General features: G+C 35.7%; 1 protein-coding gene across 2 annotated transcripts in view; it reads left to right on the forward strand.

Annotated features, from left to right (window-relative positions):
- Positions 1-21,342, forward strand: part of LOC120773986 (furin-like protease 2) — a 392,069-nt gene that overhangs the window by 132,004 nt on the left and 238,723 nt on the right. The gene's annotated exons all lie outside the window — the stretch shown is intronic.

The following is a 21,342-nucleotide window of genomic DNA, read 5'->3' on the forward strand; positions in this document are numbered from 1 at the left end:
TGAGTGGATTTGGTTATTTTTTGACCCCAGCTGCCCAATGTAGCTTGTAGTTGCAGCATTGGGAGCCATGGAAAATCTTCCGCCTCAGATAGCTGAAAGTTGGGCATTCGCAAAGATAATGTACCGGCGCCTCATCATCCTTCTAGAATGATCTTCATTCAGCCGAAAAAACTTTTTTAATTTTATAAAGATGAGTTCACAAAGCTTGTCACCCTTTGATGATTCTTACAATATTACAATTTCCCTTTTGCTTAGAATTAGAAGCGTTGTAAGTAAATTTGTTGTATACTCTTTATTGCTAGCGTTTCAAGATCTGAGTTATGCCTCATTCCATTGCTTCAAAAAAACTTTGAGGGATTCCGGAAGAACTGACTGTTCTATACGACTGAACAAGCAGATGAGACTTAAATTATTGACTGCTTGCATAATCAGCGCAGTGGGACTTAGTATTGGATAGCTTTAATTGGCACTAGAAGGTTTATGGACTTACTGTTTAAAGCAGAAGTTCACTTAAGAAGTTCTGGTATGTCAACATTTTCGGTCTGAAAGATTGAATTGTAGTAACTTCTTTTAAAGCTAACTATTGCGTATGGCTTAGAGCAGAAGAAGACCGGTCCTATTCCTGTTTAGAATCCTTTGATCTATTGGTGAATATATAAGTTTTCCCATTGGAACTGTCGATTACGGAACTATTGGTCCCTTCTTCTATGACGCGGAATGTAAACGCTATCTTTATTTCTTCATGGAAGTCTTTTTTTCGTCTGCATTTCCAATTTAGCTCGAGTTCATTAACAAGGTGGAGTGTGAAGTGGACCAAATTAGCTAAGACATGAGCATTCCCGATTTGAAGCATGTTCCTCAAACACTCCACTGTAAAATTATAAACTCATTTTTAAATATTTGCAGGTATCTAGGTCAACTATCTTATAGAATTATTATACTTTTCTTGAAGACATGTTTGGTATAGAAGTTATTTCCACCTCCGCGTAGGAAGACTGAGTGACTCAGGCTCAGAAGTTAACGAAGCCGTTAGTGGGCCTTGAGTTCCAATGTCTGTCACGATTGAATTGTGATTTTAATGATATGAACAGGTGTTTCTAATAAGAAGTTCTTTATCATCCCTTTGGGAAGAAATCCCAAAGCATTTAGACTCCTTTTCTAAGAATTTATTAAAGATAATAATTAGATTTGAATATATTTCTCGCAAATGCATTGTATTCATATGTCAATTCGTACGTCAAAATTGTACAATATAACAATGCAACATGTCGCCTAATAGCAACAGCTGACGATATGCTTGCGACGTTTGACGCTATTTGAGTTGTTGACAGCTGCGTTGAGGGCTTGCAGCGGCTAATGGAAACAACACGTCAATATGGCTGCACCGTTAGACGGAAATGCTAACTGACAGTTCCTGAGAAGCTTTTAGGAACAATGCAACAACAAAGATACACACTCATGCTGAGTACTTTTGAACTTGCCACAGCAGATAACAGTGTAATATATTATTTGAGCGCTTGTTATCGCGCACGAGCATGCAATACCCAGTGATATGCGCCCGATACAGCGCCGCCGATGTAATGCTGCAACATTGACTTATGAATCGTGATATTGCAACACACATATGTATGTATAAGTATGGTGTGCTGTGTCTTGTTGCTGTATATTAGTGGCACGTTTGCTTGGCATGGGGCACATAGCACTATTTTTTGTTAATTACATTTGAGCTTTTGAATTTCGCAAGGCAAAGTAACGGCACGAAGCGTATAGCGTCTGCTCTAAGCTGCTGTCAAACACGTGCACGAGCTGGCGGCGGCAGCGCACTGCTTTAGATAGCTTGAAACATCAATTTGTTGCAAGCATGTAAGTACAGGTCGTTATTATTGCAACTATGAGGCATGCAGGCAGACAAGATACTCACGTGTATAGGCCACTCACACACATACATGAATACAGACGGGTGCTCGCCCAAAAGCTGCTTGCTTGCGTCGCTTGCACGTGAGCGCTTCGAGGCACTCAAACGCTAATGCTTCGAATTTCAATTTCACTTTGAGTTCGGAATTTAATTTCAAAATTGCGCGCACATTTTAATCACATTTTCGCTTGCAACACACAAACACATCCGTGCGCATACTCATATACACAGTGTAGCTTATTTACCTTTGAAAACACACACGTACACATGCAGCGCCTCGCATGCCAACTATTTATTTATTCACAACACACACACACATTTACACAAAGGCGCCTGAGCTTGTAGCTTCAGCCTTAGCTCCAGCTTTGCTTTGCGCAAAGTAAATTTCGCAGGCGCTTGCCCGCCCGGTTACCTCTCAAGTGCATGCGCCGGCATCTCTGTGCCGTGTCCGTCGCTGCCGGCAGCATTGCCTCACTCACACTCGACTGCATTCGTTTCAAAGTTGATTTATCTTGACCCAGTTCGATCGATTTGTTTACGGATGCGAGTAAATTAGCATCAGCTTGGCCATGCCCTGCCTGCCGCTGGCACCTGCCTGCATCCATCAGGCAGTCAGTCAGCCAGTGAGGTAGGTAAGGCAGCGCGCAGGCAGCTAGTCAAGCAGCAAAATGTGCAAACAAGCAACTCATTCACCGATTTGCCGTTTGGCGCCGCTCACCTCCAGCTCCCCTCCATGATTATTACATCTCTCCTCGCATATATACATATATGTGCTTTTCTGCATGTGTGTTTGTGACCCACAAACAAATTGGCCTTTTGCTTACTTTGCCATAAACCCACTTCGCTATTCGTACGTTCGATTTTAAAGTCATTTTGTGGATTTATAATTGAAAGCACAGTTATGTACAGCTGCATTTTATAGCTTCACGCAGCTCGCGTAAAAGTGTGCCAATGCTCATATGCTTATCATTTTATTTGGTCCAAAGTGTGTGGGAATTTTTTCTTGAAGACACTCATAAAAACGCTTAAGTCTTTCAACTACATGGCAGCAACTGCACTGATTTAATTACGCGAAATGGCTTTGCCATAAAATTAATTGCATTTGAGAGAACTTAAGTTCTTGACTCAGCCGTTTGTCTCGTTATGTTCATAAATTAGTTAGCAGTGACGCAATAAGAGATTTAAAACGGCGTTCAATAATGCGTGAATGTAAATCTCTGCAATGTGGTGAGTAAGTTGTTCAAATATCATATACGACCTACTTTGCAGGGTATTTTGTTATGTATAAAAAATATTTAGAAGGTTATTTCTCACAAAAGCTCAACTAACATGATTTTTTTCGATTTATCCAGTTTTGGTTCTTTGCGATACGATCTGGCGTTAAATTACTAGGTCTGCGAGGAAAAGTCATCCTTTAGTATGCCTGCGCTTGACGTGAGTTTTAACAGGCTCTGTGGCCTGACTGTTGATCTCTACTCCAGGGTATCATATTTTGGGGACCCCAGCTGTTTACGGCGTAGTCTTACCAATGTTTGTTTCACTGGTGCCTTGCTCTAGACTTTTCCTGTAGTCTACTCGATCTGTCAGTCCAATTATGTGGGCGTGTGTTGCTACCAGACAGTGACCAGTTAGTATTCCGATTATGTTCCTACAATCTCTTCTATCGAGTGTCAATAGGAATTCTGTGTACTTTCGATCTATCGATTTACGGATTCGAAAATCAGACAAAGTATAAATTAAAAATTCACCCTTCAATTTTATCACAGTAGTATTTAATAGTGTTCTTACATTTTCTTTTCGTTGTTATAAACTTAGTAGTAAACTCAATATATAGGGTATAATTAATGAGAAAGAGAGCAAATATGTATATGTATTTTTTCTTATTTTTTTAAGACGACCACTTGAAAGATTAATAACCAGGAGATTGTCAAGACGAATTGTTTAGGTCAAATATTGAGTTTGTTTTGAAGGTTAAACAGTATCGATGATGTTATACCCTCTTTGAGGTAGAAAACTTAACCAGCGTGAGGTTCAGAACTTAACTAAAATCTTTCCATTTTAGCTTCGATTTTTAATTTGCTCAGAAAAATGCAAATACGCTTGAAAAAGAATAGCTTAACTAAAAAAATGGCCTTTCCGAGGGAAAGTGTTTCGAAATTTGGCCTATCAGCTACGAGTGATAATATTTTAAACAGTGCATAACTATTGATATCCTTACAAGCTATAACTTTAAAGCACATACCTTTTCAAAAGATATTTGTGTTCAAACCATGTGCTGATTATTCGCAGTAAGGTTAAGCTTTTCTGTAAGTTTTCATATGCATCCGTGTAATGTTGAAAAGATATCTAAGATACCTAAAATAGTATATTTTTCTTCTCTTCAATCCCTAAATTTCATTTAGTACTCTGAAACCGCTATCTATCCCTATGCTGAAAAAAATTTTCTTGAAACCATTTCATTTCCCCGCCTACTGTCATTTTGTCTGTACGATATGCATTAACATACTATAATGAATGACTTTGAAAAATTGTATATAGATGGAATCGTTGTACAAGGTCTGTCGCAAAAGAAACAGAACTTTTTAAATATAACTGTTTCTGGTGGCGCCACCTATTGGTATATGAAATAAAAAGTTTGATCTCTTGGTGACATTTCGTAAACATTTTAAGACAATTGGATAACTACAATCGATGTTATCGATCAAAAAGCGACAGCAGCTTTTGGTGATTGGTCGTAAAATGCAAAGAGCAAATATTACATTTTGTTTTAAACTTGGGAAAACGTTTACTGAAACATTTCAAATGATGAAAAAAGTTTATGGTGATCAGTGCCTATCCCGTAGTAATGTGCATGAGTGGTTTAAGCGATTCCAAGAAGGTCGTGAAGACCTCTGTGACGATCAGAAGTCGGTCGTCTTCAGAAGTCAAAAATAAAGACAATGCTGATTTGTTTTTACGATTCCGAGGATATTGTACACCGAGAGTTCGTCCCACCTGGCCAAACGATTAATGCTGTGTTTTACCTTGGTGTTATGAAGCGTCTTTTGTCACGCATTCGTCGTGCTCGACCGCAATACCGTGAGGAAGGGTCCTGGCGCCTGTTGCGCGATAATGCGCCGTGCCATCGGTAGACGCTTGTCACTGATTTTTTGACAAAAACTCCATATTAACCATTAATTATTCACTCTCCTCACCTGATCTGGCACCCTGTGATTTTTACTTATTTGGAAAACTTCATTTGCCCATGAAAGGACTCTGGTTACAAGACATTTCAGCTATCCAAAATGCGACGACCGATATTCTCAAGAGCATTCCGCAAAATGACCTTAAACACTCATTTGAAATGCTAATTGACCGGGCTAAACGCTGTATCGAAGCGCATGGAAACTACTTGGAATAAAAAAATATAACTTTTAAAAAATATAAATTTTTTGTTGTTTTTTTTAACAGTCCTGTTTCTTTTGCCACTGGCCTTGTATATAAATATTTTAAAGAATATGAGTATTATATATACTTATGATTTCATAAAGATCGCTTTAGAATTCAGAAGCTAATACTCAATACAATGTATATTTATACACTTATTGTAGTTGCTACCAATCACCCCCTCGTTACAACAGTTGAACAATTACACACACAATTTGCCATTATATATCTGATTTATTGTCTATAGTCTAGTGCAAAGCAGAGCTCAAATTAAAACAAACAACTGCTTATGGTCTCACTCCATATTTTCCTTACCAAACACATACACTCATGTTTACAGACATGTAGGACTCCCAACAGGGACACCATAATAAGCATATATTTGCTAAAAGTGCTTTATTACCGACACCAAGCGATCTGCTTGCATAACTTCCTACTCTTGCCTTTTGGTATTTTCTGCACACACACACGCATAGGCGCCTTTGATGTCAATTCTGAATTTACCCCTTGGGGCTGCTGAGAAATTTCTCCACTGTTGTGTTCTATAAAAGTGCTCGGGATAAATGCAACTGTGATTATTCATTATGCATATGTGTGAGTGCATGTAGATGTCTCTTTGCATATTTTTGCTCCTGTATTGAGGAGTAGCGTATATGCATATAATGCTGGTGTCGCACACACCTGCAAACCTGGACTTTTATAAAGTTTTAAGAGTCATTTGCTGCACTTATCACACGCTAATGTTTTGTGTAAGCTGTATTGTCGTTGTTGTTGTTATTGTTACCTCTACAAACTTCAAACTCATGCAGTCGATTGTGTGTGAGCTATACTATTATCTGTGCCGGAGAAAAGTTGTTATGGGAAAGGGTAAATGAGCATCATAAATTAAATATTGATTCGACCTGCAAACCAGAGTACTTTTATATAGACATGTGTGTGCATGTATTTATTTAACTATATGTTTGCATGTGCGTTGATAAACGTTTGCTTGTAATTAAGTATGCATTTTATGGATTTCATAGATGTCGCCCCTCAAAAAAATGTCATTTGAGCAAATATAAAAGCACAAAGTAGAGGATTATGGAATTAGCAGTAATTACTCTTGCGCGGTTTTAATTAAGTACATTGAGATTAAAATTTCCATGAATTAGAATGAGATATTTATTAACTGCCCTTTTCCATCTTCATTATTTCTGCTTATTTGCTTTAGTTTTTAATTATCAGCTAATAATGAAATTTATTTCACATTGAAGGAAAGATAATACGATTCACCATCATGAAAAAGTACACATTTAGAATTAGTTATGAAATGTGTGCGCTCAAATGACAATTTGGATTTGAAGGAGGCTTTAATTTCACCCGAGCATTCTAACTTCCATTAGATTAGAGTATGGTTTATTTGGTTCAACCTTACGTTACAAGCGACTAAAATAAAAAAATCGTAGAAATATTGCTCTGTCGTGTCCTGAAGTCCTGAGAAAGGTTGCTATGCTGCCAAAATTTTGTTAAAAAAATATCTTCATGTTTGTCATAGTTTTTTTCAACCAATGAACATATCTGAGGAAACCTGCAAGTTGGATCTGAAAAAACAGTAAATAAAGTATGGCGACCCCATGGAGGCAAAATCTTCTTCTTTCTTCCTTATTGGGGTAGACATCACTTACGCGGTTATAGCCGAGTGTACAACAGCGTGTCAGTCGTTCCTCCTTTTCGCTGTTTGGCTCCAAGTAGAGATTCCAAGTGTAGCCAGATCCTTATTCACCTGGTTTTCCAACAGAGTGGAGCTCGTCCTCCTCCTCTCCTCCGGCGGTTAATGCATCGAATACTGTCAGAGCTGGAGTGTTTTCATCTATTCCTATGTCATGCTAGCGTAACCGCTTTCTATTACTTTGATGAACTATGTTAATGTCGTCGTAACTATATCTTGTACAGCTCATCGTTTCATCGAATGCGATATGCGCCATTGCCAATGCGCAAAGGGCCATAAATCTTCCGCAGAACCTTTCTCTCGAAAACGCATAACGCCAACTCATCACAGGCCATAAAGCAAGACGGGGATAATGAGTGACTTGTAGAGTTTGGTATTTGTGCATCGAGAGAGGACTCTACTTCTCAGTTGCCTACACATTCCAATGTAGCACCTGTTGGCAAGAGTTATTCTGCGTTGAATTTCGAGGCTGACTTTGTTGTTGGTGTTAATACTGGTTCGAGATGAAATTATCTAGAACTTCGAAGTTATAGCTGTCAGCAGTGACGCGAGAGTCAAGTCACGAGTGCGACGACTGTTTGTTTCACTACCAAAAGGTGAAATAGTCAACCTTTTTATAATTTCATATTTCTTCATAATATCGAATCATTGTTTTCTCTCAACAAATTATTCATTACCCTTTGCATAATTGAATAAAATAGGAATTTAGATATCTACTTTCGATGTAATGCAAATTTAGTGACAGTCCTTGATTATTGCAGTTCGTATTTGTTTCACTCCAGCACTCTCAATATGATCCAAAGTCGGATTTCACTCCAAATTACAACTCACGTCTTGCAATCTGACAACTCACAACTTCATAGTAAAATTTGACATTTTTGATGTTATACTATATACATATATTCAGAATGCTTAACCATAAGAGCGATGTTTGTGTTATTTACAGTTACTTAAAATAATCATTCATTGGAACTAAATCGCGAACATTTTCGCGCGATTATTTTTTACAAATTTCGACGTGAATTAACTCATCAAGTCCAGTGTTCAATGATGATGTGATGAAATCGATGTCGCAGATCACTCCAAGAAGTATTTCATTAAGGTCGTCCAAAATCATTTGCTGTTCCATCATATGACCTGCAGTGAGATAGAGAGGAGTGACGTATTAGTGGGACTTGCAATTATTCAATAGTGCATGAACATTTGAATGTAAAAACAAAGTTTCACAGTGGATTCCTAAGCTCGTGTAAAGCTCGTCCACATAAATGTTAAAAATACGAAGAGATACTTCAGTAACATCATGACAGATGATGAATCGTGGTAATATACAAATGAGTCCGAAAGTAAATAGCAGACGACTATGTAGGAAGACCAACCACCGACGGCTAACATCAAAAAACTTTCCGTTGAGTCGATTGATCGTCTATTTCCGAGTAGTAAGTATAGGTCGAATACTCAACGCCAGTATTAGTTTCAGTTTAACATCATTCCGGTATCATTTCTTCTCAGACGTTAACGAGAAGCTGTTTTTCAAAAAACTTAGTGATTAGGGAAACAATCGTGCTTTTACTTTTCTTAGGCTCAAATGATGTTTTATAATGGTTTTCTCTGATCCTTTTGATATTCCAAGAATGCTGGTAAGATCGCTGACTGTTAATCGTCGATTCTCAAGCACCAACTCCTTTATTTTATTGACGTGTTGGTCATCAGTTGATGTGGATGGCCTTCCTGGTCGTGGATCGTAGTCAACGCGTTCTCGACCGTCTTTGAATAATTTGTATGAAAGAAAAGCACTTGTCCGTAACAAATAACTCCTTTATTTTATTGACGTGTTGGTCATCAGTTGATGTTGATGGCCTTCCTGATCGTGGATCGTAGTCAACGCGTTCTCGACCGTCTTTGAATTTGTATGAAAGAAAAGCACTTGCCCGCAACAAATAACTATCACTGAAAGCATTTTCTAACATTCTGAACGTTTCGACACAAGAAATTTGATTCCTCACATAAAATAAAATAGAACTTTTTTGTTAAATAATTTTATTCCTCGTGAAAATCATCCAGTGCACATCCTGGTCTTCAGAAAGACAAGAGTGTACTAAGAAATAATGATTATTTTTGTGTGTTGTCATAGCTGCTACTGGCAGTCATATAACCAGAAAGAAATATTTCAAATATTTCGGCAAATGGGTTTTCGCGCGAAATTTACTATTTTTTGCCCGGAGTGCACACTGTACTAAAAAAGTAGTCTACCATCTATTCAGAAAGTCTGTAGACACTAATGTCAACTCAAGATAAAAATCTTTAAATTGATTACCGTTGTATCCCAATTTGGTGGATATCAAATCCATGTTCTTAATCCTCGATTTATGACAGCGAAGCTTTCACAATATATCTGCTATGAATTTCCATTAAACAATATCAGGACCCACTTAGAGCTTTCAAATCTATAACAAAGCAAAGACTCCATTCACTCGGTCCTGAATTTTATTATCAAACCACTAGACGGAGTTATAATTAGAATATTCTTGGAAAATGCACATAAGTACATAAGTATATTTTAAGAGTAGGTAAGCTCCATGTAGAGTCTATAGTCTATAAAAATATGTCGCGGAAGAAGCAGAAAAAAAAGCAGAAAACTCCCAGCTGCTTTTCCAAGAATAATGTAAGCAAAATATTTGTGTTCTGAAAGTGCGACGGACCTACAAATCATTTAAAGAATTTGCTAGGATTCACTTCTCCATTCACTCGAGTATTATTTTAATAACTGAGCAATCAGCATGTCCAGGAGGTGATTTTAACGTATCAGAGGTTATTTGTTGCACAACAACTCCGAAACACGTGCACCAAAGTAGACACTCGCAGCTTACGCGTAACGCCACGCCGTCGTCAACGCTTTCCGCCGCCAGTCAGTCGCTGCGATAGCAGTTTGTTTTTGGCTATCTGTTTTTTATGCGCTGATTTCAATTCCGCTTTCCCTTGTAGCCAGTCAACATTCACCGGCGCTTTCAACTTTCCACTCTGCACTTGCACTTTATCAATTTCATTTTAATCAAATTAATTGCACTAAAATTGAATGCATGTGGCGGTTTGCGTTGTGACATTCTCCACTTTTTTCCGCATTTATTCGATGCTGTTTTTATACACGATTTCCTGTCGTCGCCAACGGTTTGAGTATCTGTGTGTGTCAACTAAATGGAGCCATCGGCACGCATGGTCCTTTAGCTGGCGAAGGTTTGCTTATATGAACTGCGCTTTGTAGGTGTGTGTATGCTTTTGTATAGGTGTTTGTAGTTATGCATGTATCAATGTATGCATATATGCATGTATGCATGTATGTGTATGTCTGTATATATGTATGTTATGTATGGATATCTATATTATCTACGTCTCAATTCAGGTCAACAGGCGTTGCAGGTGGTTGAACATTTTCCAACAGATAACCGGATGCGATTGCTTTATATAGCCTATGCGTCTGTATGTGTGAGTGCGGCAACAATTTATATTTTCTTTTTAATTTCAATAATAATTTGTTGCTGCCTCAATAACTGCTGGTACTGTAAATGCTGCCGCAGGTCAAATGAAAGCGCCTCAAATTGGTAACGGCCAACGCACAAGCAGAAGGCACACTTACACATACATACACACCTATAAAAAACTGTATATATGTGAATTTGTAATCTGTAGGCACATGCACGGCGGCCAGGTGCTACTCACACACATGCAGCAGCACAGCCGTGCCTGCAACATAGATTGTTGCAATTTAAAACTGACATTCATTTCAATTTATGTAGATTGTTGAATTCGTTATGCCTTTACAGTTATATGTTTTTAACTCGTTGCTGCGTTGAACGCGCCAAAAAGTTACCGTAAATGGGTTAGTGTCGAAATCAATGTAAATACTAGAACTTTTAAGTAGAGCGTTTTTATAGATCGGCAGTTTTTGCCCCACTCTCGGTAGCGGGTAGTTGGCAATAGTAAAGCAAAAATTGAATGCAAATTACTTTTTTCATAAAGTTGAGTGTTTATCTTTGCATGCATATTGGCAGTTGAATAAACGCAGCTTTTTAAGTAAAAATCTTTTGCTGCAAATAAGCCGCTAAAGGATAAATATTTGTAGTTTTTAACTGCTGGCCACTCTCATAAGCTTCATTTTTAATATATTTTATCGAAAAATATTGCTGTATGGTTAAGTTTTTATATCACAAAGGTAGGTGCATGTCTTTGCTAGGCCATGTCGAAATGTAGGCAATAGATTATGCTGAATCATAATATTTTTACCATGCCGCAACTGTAATGCTGTCTACATTCAGGGTGGAGAACGATGGTTAAAGCGCTTTATTTATCAGATATCTGTAAGATATTTATCACCTCTTCAAACGGTCAATCTGATTGAGGTTTTTTATTCCAAATAAAGGTGCATGTCTTTGCTAAGTCATTCCTAAGGGTAGGCAACAGATTCTGCCGAAGTTTAATATTTTTACCATGCCGCAACTGTAATGTGTGACTAACGTTAATTAAAGCGCTCCTGTAAACAGTTTTGTGTAAAATATTTACCACCTCTTCGCACGGTTTCTGAACTTTGCTCGGCTGTTTCTGCATTACTGACAATTTAAACTCATAAGTGTGTACTTAAAGTCATGATAACATTTCGCGATGATGAGAATAGCATTTATGATCCAAGTTTGGAACAGCCTCTGTGTCTCTGAATAGCTTAAATAAAAATCAGGCTTTTCTCTGATAATGTTCCTTTCTCAGATTACATACTGGGTATCCACAGCCATGGTCAGTACAACTCCAGAACGTCTTTTACGTAAGAAGCGTATTGAAAATTGAGATTCTAGGAAAAGTATGTAATTAAAATTCTTAGTTACTTAGTAGGCTAAAAGGCTCACTAAGCTTTAAAGAAAAACACATAATACGAATTCATATGCAACATAGTTGCCATTGATAGGTATACAGAAAATTTTGATACCACTTTATTCCACCATCTGGTGTGGTAGCGTATTCCAAAATGGACTTTTATTTAGAATTAACTCCTTATTGTCTCTAAATTGCTTTGCAGCTAGTGTCCTTGTGGAGTCTGAGGACAGGAAAAGGTGCCTAAAAGACAAATCCAAAAGATACAGTGGATGTAAGATCAATGCAGTTTTCTGTTCTGAATCAATAGGGGACCTTAGTACTCAACTTAGACCCATAAGCATACTGCACGCCTTTCATAATAATGACGATTAACTTGTTTTTCTTGAAATCGATTTTGATTATTTTAATATTTATTAATATTCCCTTTCTTTCTTCCTTCGATACCCGTTGAAATTCTTTCCGGTTTCTTCTCATTCTCTAAAAAAAAATCATACCGATCTGTCTGCGCTGGCCATAAAAGGTAAAAAACTGCAACTGAAAACCGAATCAAATTGCGCCCGCGCATATTTGCCACCCAAAAAACCAGATAGCATAAAGCTACCGACTGCCAGCAACCGCAGATAACAGTAAAAAGGCTCTCTAGCGCCACTGACTGTCAGTGCCGAAAAGCGCAAAATAAATTAAATGTATAAAATAAGCCTGGCGGGTCTGCTGGCATGTTTACCTGAAGCAGTCTGCTCGAGGGCGACAGTAATTACCGGAATGCAACGGGTAAATTGCACTGCAACGAAATTTGCACACACAAACGCAAACTCACAAGTGAGATTGCTATCAACAGCAGTATATATGTATGTGTGTGTTTGTATTTGCTTCAACGTTATCGCGAAATTTGCATTTTGCAGTCGGTTGTCTGCCGGCATTGCCGATAAAAAGTCACTTCACCCATAGCGTTCCGCGCGGCCTCCAGTGCAAAGCGCCTTAAGATATGCAATGAAAGTGGCGGCACACGCACACATGGCAGTTTCGAAAGGAGCTTGTTGTTGTTATTTTAAGTAAGATGCTTACGCGCCTATACTACTGCAATTAAAACAGCTAATGAGTGCTGTTGTGGGTGTGTATGTGTAGGTGCTACTTATACATATGCATTTCGCTTCCAACACAGGCGTTGTTGCATGAATTGCGGCAATCGGCAAACGGCAAACAGCAATCTGCATATCATCTCGCGCTGAATTAATTTTACAACAATAAAAAATATTTTTTGCATTTGCTTACAACAACAAACACATTTTCTGATATTTTTACAACAACAAAAATATTTTCTGAAATTTTTACAACAACAAAACACTCTGGGAATCTTTTACAACAACAAATGTGCTGTTTGTTGGTTTTTACAACAACAAATAATTTTATGAAATTTTTTTGACAACAACAATAGGGCGAAAACTGCGTACAAAAGTTGTTCTGTTTGAATGCTTGCAGCGTATTGATTTATAATTTTTCAATACGCCCACTAATTTGCATATGCACATAATTGTTCATACTTACTTACGCGTATACATTAGGGTGTTCTCTTAGCTTTTAAGTATTTATTTTATTTTATTTGGAATCGCCGCTGAAGCTCCAGTTTTCTTCATGACAAAAAACTACTTATTTTCAATTTAAAACATGCTTAAATAGTAATAATTTTCTCATATAACTAACATGGTAATTTTTGATAATTTGCTTTAAGTTTTTTATCTCAAAGCAAAGAGATATAGAATTTCGAAAATAATTTTCACCTCCAAATTGTTTGCTCTACAATAAATATTTCAATAATTTTTTCTATAAATCCACTCCTTTTCTAGTTATACGTAGTTATAATTATACATCAAATTTACAGCATTTTTTATAGTACACCATGTCGTATGAGCAACATAATATTTATAAGACACTAGTATGAATGCTCAGGCCATTTGATGCATAATTTTAACTGCGCATAACATTTAAATGAGAAGTGTTAGAGAAAAACAAAGGAAAAAACGTGTTTTGTAGTGCGGAAAATTTTGTTTAAGAATATAATATTTTCGAAGTTGTAGGTGTTGAATACATGGGAATAGAAATATGATTAAACACGGTTGATACTGGAGCGCTTGTTTACGTGAGTAATTTATTTAATGGCATGAATTGAAATTTAAGGTTTCGTTGCAAGAAAAATCAACTTGGAAATATGTAATGCATACCCTAATATACCATACACATACTTATATACTTAATTATACAACTGTGTGTATATAAACAATATTTACTGCCGCGTTTTTCTTCCGTCATACTCTTCATATCAACTGTCAATCACGAAATTTAATTTAATAAAAAATTATTATGCCGCTTGTTGTTATTACAGCCAACGGACGCTCACTCAAATATACTGTATATGTATATACATATACCTATATCTACTTATTTACACCACAATGCCCGCTCGTTAAATGCATTTTCGACAAGCTATTTATCCCGCTTGCCGGCTGTGTGCTTTCCATTCAATTTGTTTTTTGTTTTTATTGTCTTTTTATTTGCTTTAATGCATGGTTTTTGGTTTATAGGCGCAAAGTTTTTACTTTATAATTTTTTTGCTTTGTTAGTTCAGCTGTCAGTCGCGCTGAGACGGCTTGGCTATTCGTTAGTTGTCAGTCGCTTGATGTTTAACATACTTATGCACATGTGTAGTATATGCATATACATATTTATCTGTATCTATATAAATAAATATTAAAAATTTACTTTTGTGTAAGCAGCTGAATACACAAACACACATACATATTTATATGTTCGTAAGTCTGCTTGTTTATTTAGTTTTGTGGTGGCATATGTTTCACGCTATTAATTTGCATCAATCTCTTTATGCTGTTGCCATTTTCACTGTAATATAATTATGCCTTTTCAATTTTTTTGTAGTAGTTACATTTGTACATACATATTTGCATCAGCGATTGCGCTTCAATGTTGCAAATAGAGTGTGACAGTTCGCGTGTTAATGGAAATGAAGTGCATATTATTGAGTTGCGTTGTGGATGGGATGAATTTCAAAATTTATACACATAAATAATATAATTCGCTTACGTTATTATATAGGTGTTGATTTGGTTGAATATTGTGAAGTAAAATGCGTTTTTTTACTATCAAAATAAAGTGTTGAACGTAAAAGCGAAAAATGAGGCTGTAGAAAAAATTTTGTAGTTATTATATTGTTTTTGTAAACCGATTTTATATCTTGATGGCATAATAATTACTAGTTTCTGCCATCCCTTATTCAGTGAGTATATGTAACTTGTCAAATAAAAAACATTTCCTCGTTAGAACTTGATTTTGATCGATCAGTTTGTATAGCAGCTATATGCTAAAGTGGCCCAATCTGAACAATTCCTTCAGAGATTATAGCCTTTCTTCAGATGATAATAAATGCCAAATTTCATGAAGATATCTCATCATAAAAAGTTTTCCTGAGAATAACTTCATTTTGATTGATCAGTTTATATGGCAGTTATCTGCTATAGTTATCCAAACTGAGCGATTTCTTTAGGGATTAAAGTCTTGCTTTGTGAAATTATATAGACCAAATTTCGTGAGGATATCTCTTCAAATAAAATAATTTTCCATACAAGGACTTTATTTTGATCTATCGGTTTATATGGCAGCTATATTCAAAAGTGCTCCGATATTAGCAACTCCAACAAATTAGCGGCATTTTTTGGAAGAAAACAACGTGCACAACAATTCAGCTCGATATCTCATGAACAGAGGGAGATACGGACAAACGAAACTGGTTAAATGGGCTCAGCTCTTCAGGCTGGCCATTGATATACATATTTACTTAATAGGGTCTTCGAAGTTTACTTTTAAGTGTTAAAAACTTCCTTGCAAACATAATAAATTCAGAGTATAAAAAATATAACTAAATTCTACTACTAACTCTAGTGCATATTGAGTAAAGAATATGTACTAGAGAAAGTAATACAAAAGAGTGTGTGGTAAAAATTAACTTTATTCTTTATAAATATATTTTTGAGTACTAAACTATATTGCCACTTAATTTTCAAACCTCACATACAACGTCAAAATAACTGTACGATAGTTTCAAAGAACTGAAAGACATTTTCAATATTTTTCATTTCAAAATTAAAACAAAAACCTTTATAATATGACTATTGTATTCCTAAATATCCATTCCCCAATTTAATAGTCAAACCCCTTTCATTTCCATTCAGCGTCACCTCAAATTCGATTTTAGCCTCATTTTGTGTGCGGAGTCAGCAGAGGTGCAGCAGAGCTCTAAAAATTTGCTGATAAAAGAAATGAGCGCAAATAAAATCAACTTCCTCGCGCAACTTTTGCATTTAAAGCCACTTCGCAGCCACCTTAACTACGGCCCGCAGGTGCTTTTGTGCTGCTGAGCCGCTAACAGCGCAAGGCTGAGATAACAAATCGTTGCACCGCCGCCTTAACTTTATGGTTGCAGCACTTAAGCTGTCGCCTGTGCACAAATTGCAAAAACAAAACGCCTCAAGGTAAATAAATAAGCGTTTCTTTGGTTTTTTTTCATTTATTTATCATTTTCCTCTTTTGCGGAAGGCAATCTCTTGGTCACGGTGAGCGAAGATTAGTTTCATTTTCCCAAAGAACTACTGTGCTTGCTATGCTTGAAGTTTCTGCGGAAGTTAGATGTAGAAGCAGAAGTGGTGGAAACAAATTAGGTTTTTTTTGAAAGGGTGTAGCCGGTAGTGTGGATTCAAGGCTGTCACAAAACCACTTGTTTTTGAGTTTTTTTTGTTTTCGCTTTTTTTAGTATAGACATTTTGAAATATTTTATGAATAGTCTATAGTTTTTGAGAACCACAAAGACAGTCACTAAATATTGAATCAATATTAGAAGCGATTGCAGTATTTGTTGTCAAAGTAATATATATAAATTATATTATATAATAAATGTTTTAGAGCATTTATTTTCGACTCCTTTTGCACATTCTGCTGTGGTTTTTAGAGTTGATACAATAATCTTACCTTGAAATTATATTTTCTATTTAAAAGGCTTGAAAGTATTTTTTAGATACCTCCCAAAATACAAATTTTATATTGTACGATTTCTCCATCTTTCAAATTCAAATTGTTGGTGGGTTCATATTATTTTTTTGTGGCAACTCTGCTCATATAAGTATTTCCATCTTTTTCAATTCAAAATTTTTTAACAGAAATATTTATTATTATGCAAATATTAAAATTATGCAATAACAATTTTTATCTATGTTGGCAATCTTATTAAATTGAAAATATAATATTTTAAAACACATTTGCAATTTAGTGAAATAATCCTTTGTATTATGCAGATATGAAAATTTTACTATACATTTTGGGTTGTATTTTATGTTGTTGGCAACCCTATTTTCTTAAAAGTTTTACACTCTTTAAAGTATTTTAAAATTATTTTGGTTGGCAACTCTATTTATTAAAAAATATTTTTTGATATTAAAAATTATATCAATTTTCTTTAACATTATCAAAATATTACACTTTTACTGGAAATTTTAGACACATTTTGTTTTGTTTGTCAACCCTAATGGTTTAGTCATTTCCAAATACTTTAATTTTTACAAATAATCTTAATTAATATGTCAATATTTATATTATAAAAAATATATGTAAAATAATAAATGCTTATTATTCAGGTGGCAACCCTGCTGATTTAATTATTTCAAAGTACTATAATTTTTAATTATTTTTAATTTAAATATATTAAAAATAAGTAATATTTATATGTTTTGGTTGGCAACCCTATTTTTATAAAAAAATTCGACATCCAGAATTTCTATAAATTCTGTCAAATAACATATTATATTTAGGATTAAAATTTCTATTTTTTCTATTTTTTTTTGGTTGGCAACCCTTCTAATTTAAAAGTTTTCCATTTTCCAAAATTCAAATATTATTAAATATTGCATATTTTACATAGATATGTATGTATATATATATTTTATTTAAATTTGTTAGATTTTTATTTGTTTTTTTCTATCTATAAAATATTATAGATTAACACAACAATACTGAAGAGCTGTTAATGTTTACTTTATTATCCCTCTCTTTTTAATTTCTTTCGTATAAATTATTACCACCTTATTTTTATTGAATTAAAAATAAACACAAACCATTCCACGTTTACGTGTGTCAAATTTGAATGATTTTCTTGTTAATTTGCATTATTTACGCAAAATTTAATTACTCACTCCTTCTTCTCCTCATATATTTTTACTTTTCCAGCTAATTTCAATTGATTGTTCGTGAATTAAGCTCTGAACTTCCGTCATAATTGTTGATACAAGCAAATAGAATGCCACCACAACACACCGCCGCGCAGACCTTCACTTAAAATACCCACAGCAATGTCACTCATACGCCATGTAGCACCGTGTTGCGCATAGCACATGTATTACAATAAATTAATTATAAATTAGCTGCGCTGTCGATTGAGTCTATGCTTTCTTAATGATTTATTAATAACCGACGAGCGTGACATGACAGAAAAAGTACTCACACACACACACATACACACAGCATGCTCATACCTTACAATTGTCCACCATTATGGTGGGTTTGTGTGTGGCAACATGTCACGTAATCAAGCTCATTTACTCCTGCACACACATACATACACGTTTTCTATTGATATGTGCAAACAAACAAATCGAATTATCTTGTGAAGCACATAGCAAAAACTTGTGTGTGTGTGTGTGTTTCATAAACATTTTGCTTGCCCCTGTATGTCGCAACAATGCGCGGCACTGAAACCGCAGATATGGTCTTATAATAACAGTATTAGCGGTGGCTTGTGGGTGTTACTACGAACGGATATGCGTATTTGTTGCTTTCCTGCCTGACATAACGGCAGTTTAGCCTTGAATGGTAATGAATAAAGGCGTCAGCAGTTGGGCTTGTGTTGATTATTTATTTCAAATGCGAAATTAATTGAATTTGCAAATTAATCGAATTTTCCGCGCATATCGCACGCGCACACACTTTGATATAAACATGTATGTGTGATTAATTACCGCAATTATAACAAAAAACAACACTGACTGCATAGGAGGTGGCGATAAGAACAAGGACAGCAAATAACCATATTGTTGGTATAGAGGAGATAAGTTGCTAATATGTTGTTGTGGTTTGAAGTAATATAATAAACTACTTCGTTAGCCTTTTTGAACTTTTATTAGGCATTTTAAGACGCTTTGCTATTTATTGTTGCTGAACACTCTCTGCATATGCGCGATTTAGTCTCTCAGTTTTTGAGATATCGATCTGAAAATGTACACACGTTCTTTTCTCATCAATTAGCAGAACATTTGTTGGAATCGCCAATATCGGACGTCTATAGCATATAGCTGTCATATGAACTGACTGATAAAAGTCGAATCCTTGTATGGAAAACTTTTTTATTTTAAAAGATATCTTTACGAAATTTGGCATGGATTTTTGCCTAACAAAACAGTGTAATTCTTGAATAAATTGTTCAGATCGGATCACTATAGCATATAGCTACCACACAAACTCACCGATCAAAAGCATGTCTTTGTATGGAAAACTTTTTTATTTGACAAAATATCTTCACCTAATGTGGTATGGATTATTGCCTAAAACAGCGCAGTAATCGATGAAGAAATTGTTCGGATCGAACCACGATAGCATATAGCTGCCAAACAAACTAAACAATCAAAATAAAAACTTTGTATGGGAAACTTTTATATGTGTGAAGCAAATAGCAACTCGATGAGACCAAAGTTAAGGGTTTATTTTGGTTTATTTTTTTGTCACTGTCTTATCCCTTTTCATTTCAGCTTTTGATTTGCAATTTTTCTTTTACATATTACAACAATTTTTTAATTTAAAAATACCTACTTTATCAGCAATGATTATTGGATTAAAAATTAAATTTTAAGTTTGATATATCGATTTGGCTTGAATAGTACATATCCTAACGTATATAATGATAAAAATATACAACAATTATATAAAATAATTATTCAAAAATGTATCCCTTCCGCACTGTATCTAGCCTGCTTCTCAGAGTTATTTATTTGAGGTTTAAAAAAAAATATTTTTAGAGAGCTTTGAGTATTCTTTGCACGCAGTGAGCCTTTATTCACACTGATAAATATATGCAGGCATGAGTATACACATACATAGATACTTGCAAATTTCCTCCCTTCAAACACTTGTCGCACTAAACGCTGCGCCCTCTACCTTTACCCTCACCTACTTTCCCAACATACACCACCACCTAGCGTCAGTCGAGCGTGCACTGCCGCACAGCAAATTTACATGCAGGTAGTTAGATGGGCTTGTATGCACGTGCATGACTGCCACTGGCAAAGTCAACAAGGACATTTTCGAGTATTTGCCGAGAATTTAAAATGTAAATTTTGTACCGTTTTACCGCCAACGCCACTCATTTGCCAAGTATTTGCGTTGTAGACGCAGGCGCTGCTTGTTGACTCTTTTGCAGTCGCCCTCAAACCAACAGCACCACCAGAGATACCCTCATTTGCGGCAATGCCACATACACGCACATACTTAACGGCGCGGTAGTCCTCCCCACTGTTGCGAATACTTAACTGTGCACTTACACACTCGTATTTGCATGCAATATTGCTCGTGGACACTTTTTAAATTGTTTATAATTGCGACGTGTAGCTGAAAGCCTGTGCCAAACTCACTATCCACACAGATATTTATGTATATATATATTTATGCGCCTGTGTGTTTGTGTTGAGCATGGCGTCTTCGTTGAAATTTTTAATTGCACAACTTTGGCCACAAAATATTGCGAGCCTGGGCGGGGCGGCAGGAAATTGATAGTAATTAGTTGCAGTTTTCTTATTTCTGCTGGCTTAAAAAATCACAGTCGCTTGGGCGAAACTGTGTCAGCCTAATTTAACTTCGTTCGCTTCTGCGCTCTCTTCTCCCCGGTGAAGAATTGTTGAAGAAAATTCTTGAATGAGTTTCGGGCGTTGCATTAAGTTAGTTGTAAATGAGTTTTTGTAGGGTTTTTAATTAGCCATGGCAATGGGTGTGGCTCTGCAGTGTGTGCTATTAAGGAATGGTGTAACTATTGTAATATTTCATGTGAAAATTTGTCAACGAGAATTATTGTTTTATGTTAGCACCACCAAAAAGAGAGGCTCTGAGGAACTATGTAATCGTTAAAATAAAATATAAAGCCAAATATTTGTTTGTTTCGAAACCGTGACTATGAAAAAATTCTGTAAAATGATTCTGTGATTGAAATTCTACCTAAAAATTAAAAATTTCCGAAGATACCTTAGTTGGAGCAAATGAAAAGGAAATGGTAGTTGTGTATACCAGATTAAAAAATTCGAAATAAAAGGTGAACATTGAAATTACAATTATT

Source organism: Bactrocera tryoni, chromosome 4, assembly GCF_016617805.1.
Source record: "Bactrocera tryoni isolate S06 chromosome 4, CSIRO_BtryS06_freeze2, whole genome shotgun sequence".
Lineage (NCBI taxonomy): Eukaryota > Metazoa > Arthropoda > Insecta > Diptera > Tephritidae > Bactrocera > Bactrocera tryoni.